Genomic DNA, 12140 nt, shown 5'->3' on the forward strand with positions numbered 1-12140 from the left:
ACTGCGATCCCTTGTTACGGCATACAGCGAAGTTTCTGATCGAATTTTTTAGCACGTAGAAAATCATCGGAGTAACACTAGTCACAAAGCGCAGAGCAAAGCATTGTTTTCCTTTGGAAAGGGGGGCGGTGGATACCGGGTGGAAAAATCAAAAAAAGATTTGCACGTAAATCAAAAAGTTGATTGCGAGTATGATTGCCTGTACATAAAATTTAATTAATATAAGAACTAGCTAAATAAAAAGTAGGTGGAAAAGGTCTTCTCTTCTATACTTGAGCTATAGAATTCATAGAATTGATGGATATGATATGTGTTCATTATGCAAGTTTAAATGAACTACTGTTGGTGTAAAATTCATCTTGTTACATTTTGCCTTGTGTTGAAGTAAGGTGGTTAACTGCCACGAGGTGATCTGGATCATGTACGTATATCACAGAGAGATCTACGACGATTTGTAAGTTACACCAGATGGCATATGAAATCTAGTTGTAGCCGATGATCGGTGAAGACCGAGCCGGGGAACGAAGCGAGGACGAAGACGCGAAAGCAGAGGTTGTGCCCATGCAGCGGAGGGCGTTCCTGGCCCAGGCTTTTCGGCCGGAAAGCTCGCGATCGGCCCACATTTCGGCCAGATCTGGGGAATTTGAGTGAAGGGAGCGAGTGAGGGCGACGGAGCGTTCTTTTCTTGGGTTTGTCGAAGCATCGCTGATGATGTGGCTTTTAGCATTGCAAATAGGACGCGCTTGGGATTTACCGACGGGAGGTTGTCTTCGTTTATGTCGGTGGACCGCCGGAGGACGCGGACTATGGTTTAGATCTGGCGAGCGGGGTTTGTTAGGTCCCGGAGTATTAAATGGTTGCGCTGCCGTTCTTTATTATGTGACGGGGGCGCCACGAGCCGCCACGAGGTTGGTGTTATATAATGGTAATAATCAGGGCGTACAATAGTGATGGGAGAACGTATCTGAGGTACACAGGGTGATCGTAATATAAGTGCCATTTAACAAGTGCAACTTAGCGGCTGTTTGGTTGGTTTTCACCTAAAAATCAAAAAAATAAAATCGGTTACCCAAAAATCAAAAAATAATATTTTTTTATTCATTTTCATCCCTAAAACTCACCCATAACATCCAATAAAATATTATTTTTATCATCAACTCATCTCATTCCATCTCCTTTCTTACCTTTAAAAATAAACCAAACACAAGAAATGTGTCACATCATCCAACTCATCACATCTTATTTTATCTCATTTTTAAAAATTACACACATCATCCAATAATATTGTGACAACTCATCTCATCTCATTAAACCTTCATTTCCATCCATTTCCTAAAAAAAAAAACAAGAAATTGATTTCCTTAAGTATGTGTCACATCATCCAATAATATACCTCCAACTCATCTCATCTCATCTATTTTCTTATTTTTAAAAATGAACCAAACACAAACAACCTCAAAACATCATCCAATAATATACCTCCAATTCATTTCCTTATTTTTTTTAACCAACCAAACAACCTCAAAACAAGTTTTTTTTTTAAAAATCACTCACATCATCCAATAATAAGGTGACAACTCATCTCATCTCATCTCGTATTCTATAATTTCCTTCTTTTTTAACCCAACCAAACAACATCAAAACAATTATTATAGGAAATAGGTTTCCTATTCTTTAATTTCCAAGTTTTTTTTTGCGAAACGAACGGACCCTTAAGCGGTGTAAGGGCTCGCTGAGCTCTTGTCGTGGAAATGAGATCATCTCCTCATGTATAGTGTCTTAATATTTCCTTCGTGGATATTTCCTAATGTATAGCATGAGGAGAGGATCTGGATCCCTTGTTACGGGATAACAGGAAGTTTGGTGATCGAATTTTTTTAGCACGTAGAAAATCATCGGGTTAACACTAGTCACAAAGCGCGAGCAAAGATTTGTTTCCTTGGAAAGGGGGGGGGGGATACCGGGTGGAAAAATCAAAAAAAGATTTGCACGTAAATCAAAAAGTTGATTGGAGTATGATGCTTACATAAAATTTAATAATAGAAGTAACTAGTAAATAAATAGGTGGCAAAAGGTCTTCTCTTCTATACTTGAGTATAGAATTCATAGAGATTGATTGGAGTATGATATGGGTTTATTATCAAGTTTAAATGACTACTGTTGGTGTAAAAATTGGATCTGTTACATTTTGTGTGTTGAAGTAAGGTGTAACTGCACGAGGTGATCTGGATCATGTACGTATATCACAGAGAGATCTAGACTGATTTGTAGTTACACAGATGGCAATGAAATCTAGTTGTAGCGATGATGGTGAAGACGAGGACGAGGAGGACGAAGACGGCGAAGCAGAGGTTGCCGATGAGGCGGAGGGCGTCCTGGCCCAGGTTTTCGGGCCGGAAGCTCGACGATCGGCCCAACATTTCGGCCCAGATCTGGGAATTTGAGTGAAGGAGGAGTGAGGGCGACGGGGTTCTTTTCTTGGGTTTGTCGAAGATCGCGATGATGGGTTTAGATTGGGAAATGGACGGCTGGGATTTACACGGGGAGGTTGTCTTCGTTTATGTCGGTGGACCGCGGAGGGACGCGGAGATGGTTTTAGATCTGCGAAGGGGGTTTGTTAGGTCCGGAGGTATTAAATGGTTCGTGGTTTCTTTATTATGTGACGGGGCGGCGAGCGCCACGATGTTGGTGTTATTATAATGGTAATAATCAGGGCGGTACAATAGTGAGGGAGAACGTATCTAGTACACAGGGTTGATCGTATTAAACGTGCATTTAAAAAGTTGACTTAGCGGCTGTTTGGTTGGTTTCCTAAAAATCAAAAAAATGAAATCGGTACCAAGAAATCAATAAAATAATATTTTTATTCATTTTCATCCCTAAAACTCACCCATAACATCCAATAAAATATTATTTTTATCATCAACTCATCTCATTCCATCTCCTTTCTTACCTTTAAAAATAAACCAAACACAAGAAATGTGTCACATCATCCAACTCATCACATCTTATTTTATCTCATTTTTAAAAATTACACACATCATCCAATAATATTGTGACAACTCATCTCATCTCATTAAACCTTCATTTCCATCCATTTCCTAAAAAAAAAAACAAGAAATTGATTTCCTTAAGTATGTGTCACATCATCCAATAATATACCTCCAACTCATCTCATCTCATCTATTTTCTTATTTTTAAAAATGAACCAAACACAAACAACCTCAAAACATCATCCAATAATATACCTCCAATTCATTTCCTTATTTTTTTTAACCAACCAAACAACCTCAAAACAAGTTTTTTTTTTAAAAATCACTCACATCATCCAATAATAAGGTGACAACTCATCTCATCTCATCTCGTATTCTATAATTTCCTTCTTTTTTAACCCAACCAAACAACATCAAAACAATTATTATAGGAAATAGGTTTCCTATTCTTTAATTTCCAAGTTTTTTTTTGCGAAACGAACGGACCCTTAAGCGGTGTAAGGGCTCGCTGAGCTCTTGTCGTGGAAATGAGATCATCTCCTCATGTATAGTGTCTTAATATTTCCTTCGTGGATATTTCCTAATGTATAGCATGAGGAGAGGATCTGGATCCCTTGTTACGGGATAACAGGAAGTTTGGTGATCGAATTTTTTTAGCACGTAGAAAATCATCGGGTTAACACTAGTCACAAAGCGCGAGCAAAGATTTGTTTCCTTGGAAAGGGGGGGGGGGATACCGGGTGGAAAAATCAAAAAAAGATTTGCACGTAAATCAAAAAGTTGATTGGAGTATGATGCTTACATAAAATTTAATAATAGAAGTAACTAGTAAATAAATAGGTGGCAAAAGGTCTTCTCTTCTATACTTGAGTATAGAATTCATAGAGATTGATTGGAGTATGATATGGGTTTATTATCAAGTTTAAATGACTACTGTTGGTGTAAAAATTGGATCTGTTACATTTTGTGTGTTGAAGTAAGGTGTAACTGCACGAGGTGATCTGGATCATGTACGTATATCACAGAGAGATCTAGACTGATTTGTAGTTACACAGATGGCAATGAAATCTAGTTGTAGCGATGATGGTGAAGACGAGGACGAGGAGGACGAAGACGGCGAAGCAGAGGTTGCCGATGAGGCGGAGGGCGTCCTGGCCCAGGTTTTCGGGCCGGAAGCTCGACGATCGGCCCAACATTTCGGCCCAGATCTGGGAATTTGAGTGAAGGAGGAGTGAGGGCGACGGGGTTCTTTTCTTGGGTTTGTCGAAGATCGCGATGATGGGTTTAGATTGGGAAATGGACGGCTGGGATTTACACGGGGAGGTTGTCTTCGTTTATGTCGGTGGACCGCGGAGGGACGCGGAGATGGTTTTAGATCTGCGAAGGGGGTTTGTTAGGTCCGGAGGTATTAAATGGTTCGTGGTTTCTTTATTATGTGACGGGGCGGCGAGCGCCACGATGTTGGTGTTATTATAATGGTAATAATCAGGGCGGTACAATAGTGAGGGAGAACGTATCTAGTACACAGGGTTGATCGTATTAAACGTGCATTTAAAAAGTTGACTTAGCGGCTGTTTGGTTGGTTTCCTAAAAATCAAAAAAATGAAATCGGTACCAAGAAATCAATAAAATAATATTTTTATTCATTTTCATCCCTAAAACTCACCCATAACATCCAATAAAATATTATTTTTATCATCAACTCATCTCATTCCATCTCCTTTCTTACCTTTAAAAATAAACCAAACACAAGAAATGTGTCACATCATCCAACTCATCACATCTTATTTTATCTCATTTTTAAAAATTACACACATCATCCAATAATATTGTGACAACTCATCTCATCTCATTAAACCTTCATTTCCATCCATTTCCTAAAAAAAAAAACAAGAAATTGATTTCCTTAAGTATGTGTCACATCATCCAATAATATACCTCCAACTCATCTCATCTCATCTATTTTCTTATTTTTAAAAATGAACCAAACACAAACAACCTCAAAACATCATCCAATAATATACCTCCAATTCATTTCCTTATTTTTTTTAACCAACCAAACAACCTCAAAACAAGTTTTTTTTTTAAAAATCACTCACATCATCCAATAATAAGGTGACAACTCATCTCATCTCATCTCGTATTCTATAATTTCCTTCTTTTTTAACCCAACCAAACAACATCAAAACAATTATTATAGGAAATAGGTTTCCTATTCTTTAATTTCCAAGTTTTTTTTTGCGAAACGAACGGACCCTTAAGCGGTGTAAGGGCTCGCTGAGCTCTTGTCGTGGAAATGAGATCATCTCCTCATGTATAGTGTCTTAATATTTCCTTCGTGGATATTTCCTAATGTATAGCATGAGGAGAGGATCTGGATCCCTTGTTACGGGATAACAGGAAGTTTGGTGATCGAATTTTTTTAGCACGTAGAAAATCATCGGGTTAACACTAGTCACAAAGCGCGAGCAAAGATTTGTTTCCTTGGAAAGGGGGGGGGGGATACCGGGTGGAAAAATCAAAAAAAGATTTGCACGTAAATCAAAAAGTTGATTGGAGTATGATGCTTACATAAAATTTAATAATAGAAGTAACTAGTAAATAAATAGGTGGCAAAAGGTCTTCTCTTCTATACTTGAGTATAGAATTCATAGAGATTGATTGGAGTATGATATGGGTTTATTATCAAGTTTAAATGACTACTGTTGGTGTAAAAATTGGATCTGTTACATTTTGTGTGTTGAAGTAAGGTGTAACTGCACGAGGTGATCTGGATCATGTACGTATATCACAGAGAGATCTAGACTGATTTGTAGTTACACAGATGGCAATGAAATCTAGTTGTAGCTTAACACGGAGGTATTAAATGGTTCGTGGTTTCTTTATTATGTGACGGGGCGGCGAGCGCCACGATGTTGGTGTTATTATAATGGTAATAATCAGGGCGGTACAATAGTGAGGGAGAACGTATCTAGTACACAGGGTTGATCGTATTAAACGTGCATTTAAAAAGTTGACTTAGCGGCTGTTTGGTTGGTTTCCTAAAAATCAAAAAAATGAAATCGGTACCAAGAAATCAATAAAATAATATTTTTATTCATTTTCATCCCTAAAACTCACCCATAACATCCAATAAAATATTATTTTTATCATCAACTCATCTCATTCCATCTCCTTTCTTACCTTTAAAAATAAACCAAACACAAGAAATGTGTCACATCATCCAACTCATCACATCTCATCTTATCCCATTTTTTTAAAATCACACACATCATCCAATAATATTGTGACAACTCATCTCATCTCATTAAACCTTCATTTCCATCCATTTCCTAAAAAAAAAAACAAGAAATTGATTTCCTTAAGTATGTGTCACATCATCCAATAATATACCTCCAACTCATCTCATCTCATCTATTTTCTTATTTTTAAAAATGAACCAAACACAAACAACCTCAAAACATCATCCAATAATATACATCCAATTCATTTCCTTATTTTTTTAACCAACCAAACAACCTCAAAACAAGTTTTTTTAAAAAATCACTCACATCATCCAATAATAAGGTGACAACTCATATAATCTCATCTCCTATTCTATAATTTCCTTCTTTTTTAAGCCAACCAAACAACTTCAAAACCATTATAATAGGAAATAGGTTTCCTATTTTTTGATTTCCAGGTTTTTTTGGCCAAACGAACAGCCCCTAAGAAAAAACCTTAAAACCCTGACTCCAAATAAACTGTTTATAGCTGTCACTGTTCATACTGTGAACAGTATCAGGTTACTATTCATCACATGAACAGGATCCCCAAATTAATGTTCATCACGTGAGCAGTACCCCCATTTGATATCTTTTGGTATTAGCTTTCAACGTCCAGTCCTTTGATGAGATCTTCCGACATTGCTATTCTTTTTTCAAGAATATTTCTTGAATTGTTCATCTTTCTCGTCAAAAGACGTCGAAATCAAGATTTAACAGGCAAATGAGTGACAGATCCATTAAGGACTTTTCTTTTTCGCTTTTTTATATTGGCTGACATGCCTATGGTTTTCAACGGCTGTCCCTCCTAGTGATCTATCTAGTGTTTCTATTGATTGACCTATATTGGGTTTCTTCTAGACTCGATATAGGTTTACAAGGCTTGAATAATATATCAAGGGTCTCCTACAACTAATATGACTCTACTACTGCTATGGTTTGTCTATTAGAGCTGGTATTGAGTATTGATCAAGGTTATGGAGTTAACCCTAAATGTAACCAACATCCAACATCTAATGAGAACTTCATGTCAGCAAAAAAAAAATAATAATAAAAATAAATAGCGTCAAAGTATAGGGTGATTCTTGTAATTATAGTTAGTAATCTCAAAAATACCCGTATATACTCCTCTATACTTACAAGTTACAGCATGACCCAAAGATACACTATTTTTGCTACAGTAAACAACACATGGAATTGTTGTAGGATTGTCACGGTAGCAATATCATTGTACCACAAACAGGACACTGTAGCTTTTTTCTAACAAATGGCATAGTCTTTACAAAAACACTGCAGCATTTAAAAAAGAATTACTGTAGCAAGAATAAAGAAAGGGGGGGCGTGCTTTGCATGAGATGCACACTAGTCTGTACTTATAGGAGGATCCAAATAATCATTGTTTATACTACAGTAAGTGCTATAGTGAATTACTGTAGAATAAACAGTAAACAAGATCTGGCCACCTGCACTCGAAGGTAATGTTTATGTTATAGTGATTTACTGTAGCATAAATAGTAAATCAGATCTGAGCTACTATTCATTCTACAGTATTTTACTGTATTATAAACAGTAAAGCAAACTAAATGTATTAAAACGTGGATTCTCCTTCAAGTATAGAGGAATAGATATGATTTCTAAATCAAATGTATTAAAACTTAAATTATTCTTTAAGTATATAGGAGTAGATATGATTTCTAATTTTAAGTATACAATAATTAAATAAAATGTGTTAAAACTTAGAGGAAGACAAGTTCAAAATGTGGTGTTTAAAAAGACAAGGGACCGTGTTTTGCACGGGGTGCACACTAGTCTATACTTATAGGAGGATCCAAAGAATGGGTCGTGAACAGTAAACCGACCACCAACAATGTGCCGTGAACAATGATTAAATTAAATCAAATGTACTAAAACTTAGAGCTTCCTCTATGTATAAAGGAGTAAATACGATTTCTAAATTAAATGTATTAAAACTTGGATCCCCCTTCAAGTATAGAGGAGTAGATATGATTTCTAATTTTAAGTATATAATAATTAAATTGAATATATTAAAACTTAGACGGAGGTAAATTCAAAATGTAATACTTAAAAAAAAACAGAGAGTCGTGCACGGGGTGCACACTAGTAGATATATTGAATCAAGAATCACTCATACAATGATATCACAGTTCATGATGCCGGAATGCAATAAATCCTTAAAAAATCGGTGCAATCAATTAAACATAGTAAGTCAATAAAAAGCAGTTTACATAGTTAAACTATCTATTGAAATTAATTCCTTTTGTTAGTCATGTCCGTTCTCTTTATTTTGCTCCCCCATACAATAAAGAAGAAGCACGGAGCAAGCGCACGCTTGAGAACTCATGCAAAAAGTTATTGGGCTCGGCGTATCGTGTACAACTGTCTCTTCCTAGGGAATGGTGTTAAACGTACACGGGTTAGCAAGTTGCTATAGAAAATGGCAAAAACATTCGGTTACGAAAAGGCCCAATTGCTGGGCTCGTCCCCATATTCACAGGCTACACCACAGCCCAGCCCAAATTCCTAGGAGATCCGGAATATGAGGCCTGAAAAATAGTAAGAGCAAAGGTGGGAAACAAGAGGATTAATACTCATTTTAGATGGTCTCATCCCATGAGAATAATGTAGCTCAATTTCAACCAAATGAATAATAAAGGAGGAGAGAGAAATCCTTATAGCTACACCTGACTGGGATAATGCCTTTATATAAGAGAATTCCCTCTTATAACATAAAAATATAAATTAAAAACAAATTCTCTCATATGACAAATGACACTCATTTTAACTTTTACATGAACACTAAATTTATGACCATAAAAGTTTATTCATGCAAATTTGATGTTAATATAAAATATAAGAATCACTTAATTTTATGTAGAAAGGATATAATAGTGTGTAATTCAAAAATAATATGAACAACAACTACTACTACTGCTGCTGCTTTTCATTCTTTCTAAGAAGTTCTAGTAACCAATGTCACATGCATCATGCATGCGTAGTTACGCAAGATAAATAACTATAAGAAAAGTGTATAAATGTGATTATGGGATTATAAATACAACACATTATGTTTACTAAAAGTGTTTCTCATATTTTGAAAAATAGTGTGATTTTGAAAAGGGAAATTGACTCTTGAGCATGAAAGTGATCATATATGCCTACATGCTCAACAGCTATGCCTACGTATGAAATATAAGTTCAATATTATGCTTGAAATAGCATGCTCAAATGTCGATGTCGAGCCTCAGTGGACTCCTTTAGTGACACTCATCACCAAACCTTCCCACTTAGCTATAACGCGTATTTGAGTTGGAGGTTGGTAGAGTTAACTAATGAGTCAACCAACCCCATATATAACCTCAAAACCTAAAACCAATAAAATACAAACCACAACGACGACAGATCACGCTAATTAAAGTCAAGATAAACCACTATCCGCGTTCTCTCTCCTCACATTTTCCTTCATTTCACACTCCTTTATCGCAACCTGTCCTCAGATTTCTATACGCGTAGCAAAAAGGAATGTTGCACTGCCAACGTTCCGCTAGTGCTCAGATTGCGACAACCACATTGCTTCGGAGCGCTATAAATGCCACAACATGTCACTCCATTTGCAAGGTGTATCAGACTTAATTAACACTCTCTCCGCGCATCAAAAGATGGCTAGTATGAAACTTGTCGCTTTTGCCTTCGTTCTCTTGATCACGATTAATCTCTCTGCCGCCCGGTTGCCTTTCTTTCATAATAGCGGGCGGGGCGGCGGCGGCGGAGGCCAAGGTGGAGGTGGGGGTGGAGGAACTGGTTCTGGTTCTGGCTCTGGTATGGTCGCGGTAGCGGATACGGAGAAGGCGGCGGTGACGTGGAGGGGGTACGCGGCGCGGAGGTGGCGGAGGAGGAGGCGGTGGCGGCGGACACGGTGGCGGATCCGGGTATGGATCTGGCAGCGGGTACGGGTCGGCGTTCTGGTTACGGTGAGGGGGGAGGCCGTGGAGGTGGCGGTGGCGGACGAGAGGCGGCGGCGGCGGAGGAGTGGCAGCGGTATAGGGGGCGGTTCGGGCTACGGTTCCGGAAGCGGTCGGGTTACGGTGAAGGAGGCGGCCACGGCGGCGGAGGGTACGGAAGGGCGGAGGAGGTGGTGGAGGAGGTGGTGGAGGCAGTGGTGGTGGTTCGGGTCAGGGGTCGGGCTATGGAGCCGGGTATGGGTCCGGTGGGGTGATGATTACCCGTAGATAGGTAGACATATGTATACATGCTGCATTAGAATGGGTAGGACTATGCATTATATGCTAAGTACTGAGAATTATGAACGTGTCTGAAGTCAGGTCATTATATGTGTTACTTGGGCATGTAGCACCAAGAGAATAAAGTTTGTAACTTTGTTATGATATGTTTACTTGGATATATTGGAGATTGGTAACGTGGTATATTATGAAAATAATCGTGTATAACTCGTACGTTCTATACGTTACATGGTTAATTTCCAGCAAGTTCTTTTTCTTTCTCTACTTGAATAATAATGTGACAAACATTTCAGTCTAAACAGAAAAACATAAAAAACAAAAGAACGTAGAAAATTTAGAGCATTAGCTGCTCCGTCTTAAGCTTTTTCTCTGCTGATATATACTGTCTTTTTAATTACATGTCCTCGTGTAGTTTTTAAGACTTTATGTTATAATCTTATAACCATGAGCAGAGCCAAAACTTTTATCTAGCATGTCATATAATAAACTTGCAAAGCATGACACATTTTAATTTCATTTTTACTCATTAGGTTCGTTAAGTACTTTTACTAGTACAAAATGGAAAGGAAATTATTGCTTTGAAGTATCATAACATAGATGTGAAGAAGTTCTTTATTAATGGACTGTAGATTGGTAAGTGAGTTCATTTCAGAATTTTGTATTATTAAAAAGTAACAGAGAGGTTACTGTTTTTAATCACGACCATCTATATATTATTGATCGAGCACTATTTTGCCTCCTCTCCGCTATGCTTAGCACTAGTTAATTACGATCCCTTTTAGTGTACTGCTCCCATTTAAAATTTTCACTTAAAGCAGAATCATAAGCATTGACTAGCAAAACAACAAATAATTATCATTAAAGATAATGATCGATCTTTCTACTACTTAGTTCAATATAAAGGATCCAAATCATCTATCTACCCTTTAAAAGAGGGAGTACTAGAAAAACTTTCCCTATCCCAAATTGTCATTCAACTTTTGTAAATATAACAAAGTTAATTTGGATCTAATTAATGGGCAAATTTATGAGGTGTTTTTCATTATTATTAAGAATTTATAAAATGAGTTATAAAATCAAAAGCCTTCACACCCAATAAATTCCAACTAATTGTCACAAGTTATGAGTTTTTTTACTTAAGAATTAATGGAAAATTTTGTTACGAAATGAAGAGGCTAAATATAGCATGGAACAGTGAGAACATTTCGGATTCTAGGACTCTGAAAAGGTTTCCGAAAGTAGCCTAACAACATGCCCGCTTGTTGTGGAAAAACTCGGTTCGTCTTCTTCTACAACGAAGGATGTGTTTCATGCATTGAGATTGAACAACATTCTTAGATGTTAGATTGATGCCAAAAGCAGTAAGGTATCTTTATTAGCTAAGAAAAGAAATTATTTTTCCCTCAAAATTTTTATGCTGATATTGAATTACCTATACATCTTCTTTTTGTTGAAGAGAATTATGGGGAATTGCACAGGAATGCTAGACTCAACTGATTGTGCCTCCCGTTTTGTTTGAAGAGAGCTGCTCGAGCAAGTCAATCCCCCTCCATCTCCCTCCCTCTTCCTTCTCTCTCCTCTCCCCTATCGCTTGCTCGAGCAAGTCAATCCCCCTCCATCTCCCT

The sequence above is a fragment of the Asparagus officinalis genome, chromosome 4 (assembly GCF_001876935.1).
Source record: "Asparagus officinalis chromosome 4, Aspof.V1, whole genome shotgun sequence".
NCBI classification, from domain to species: Eukaryota; Viridiplantae; Streptophyta; class Magnoliopsida; order Asparagales; family Asparagaceae; genus Asparagus; species Asparagus officinalis.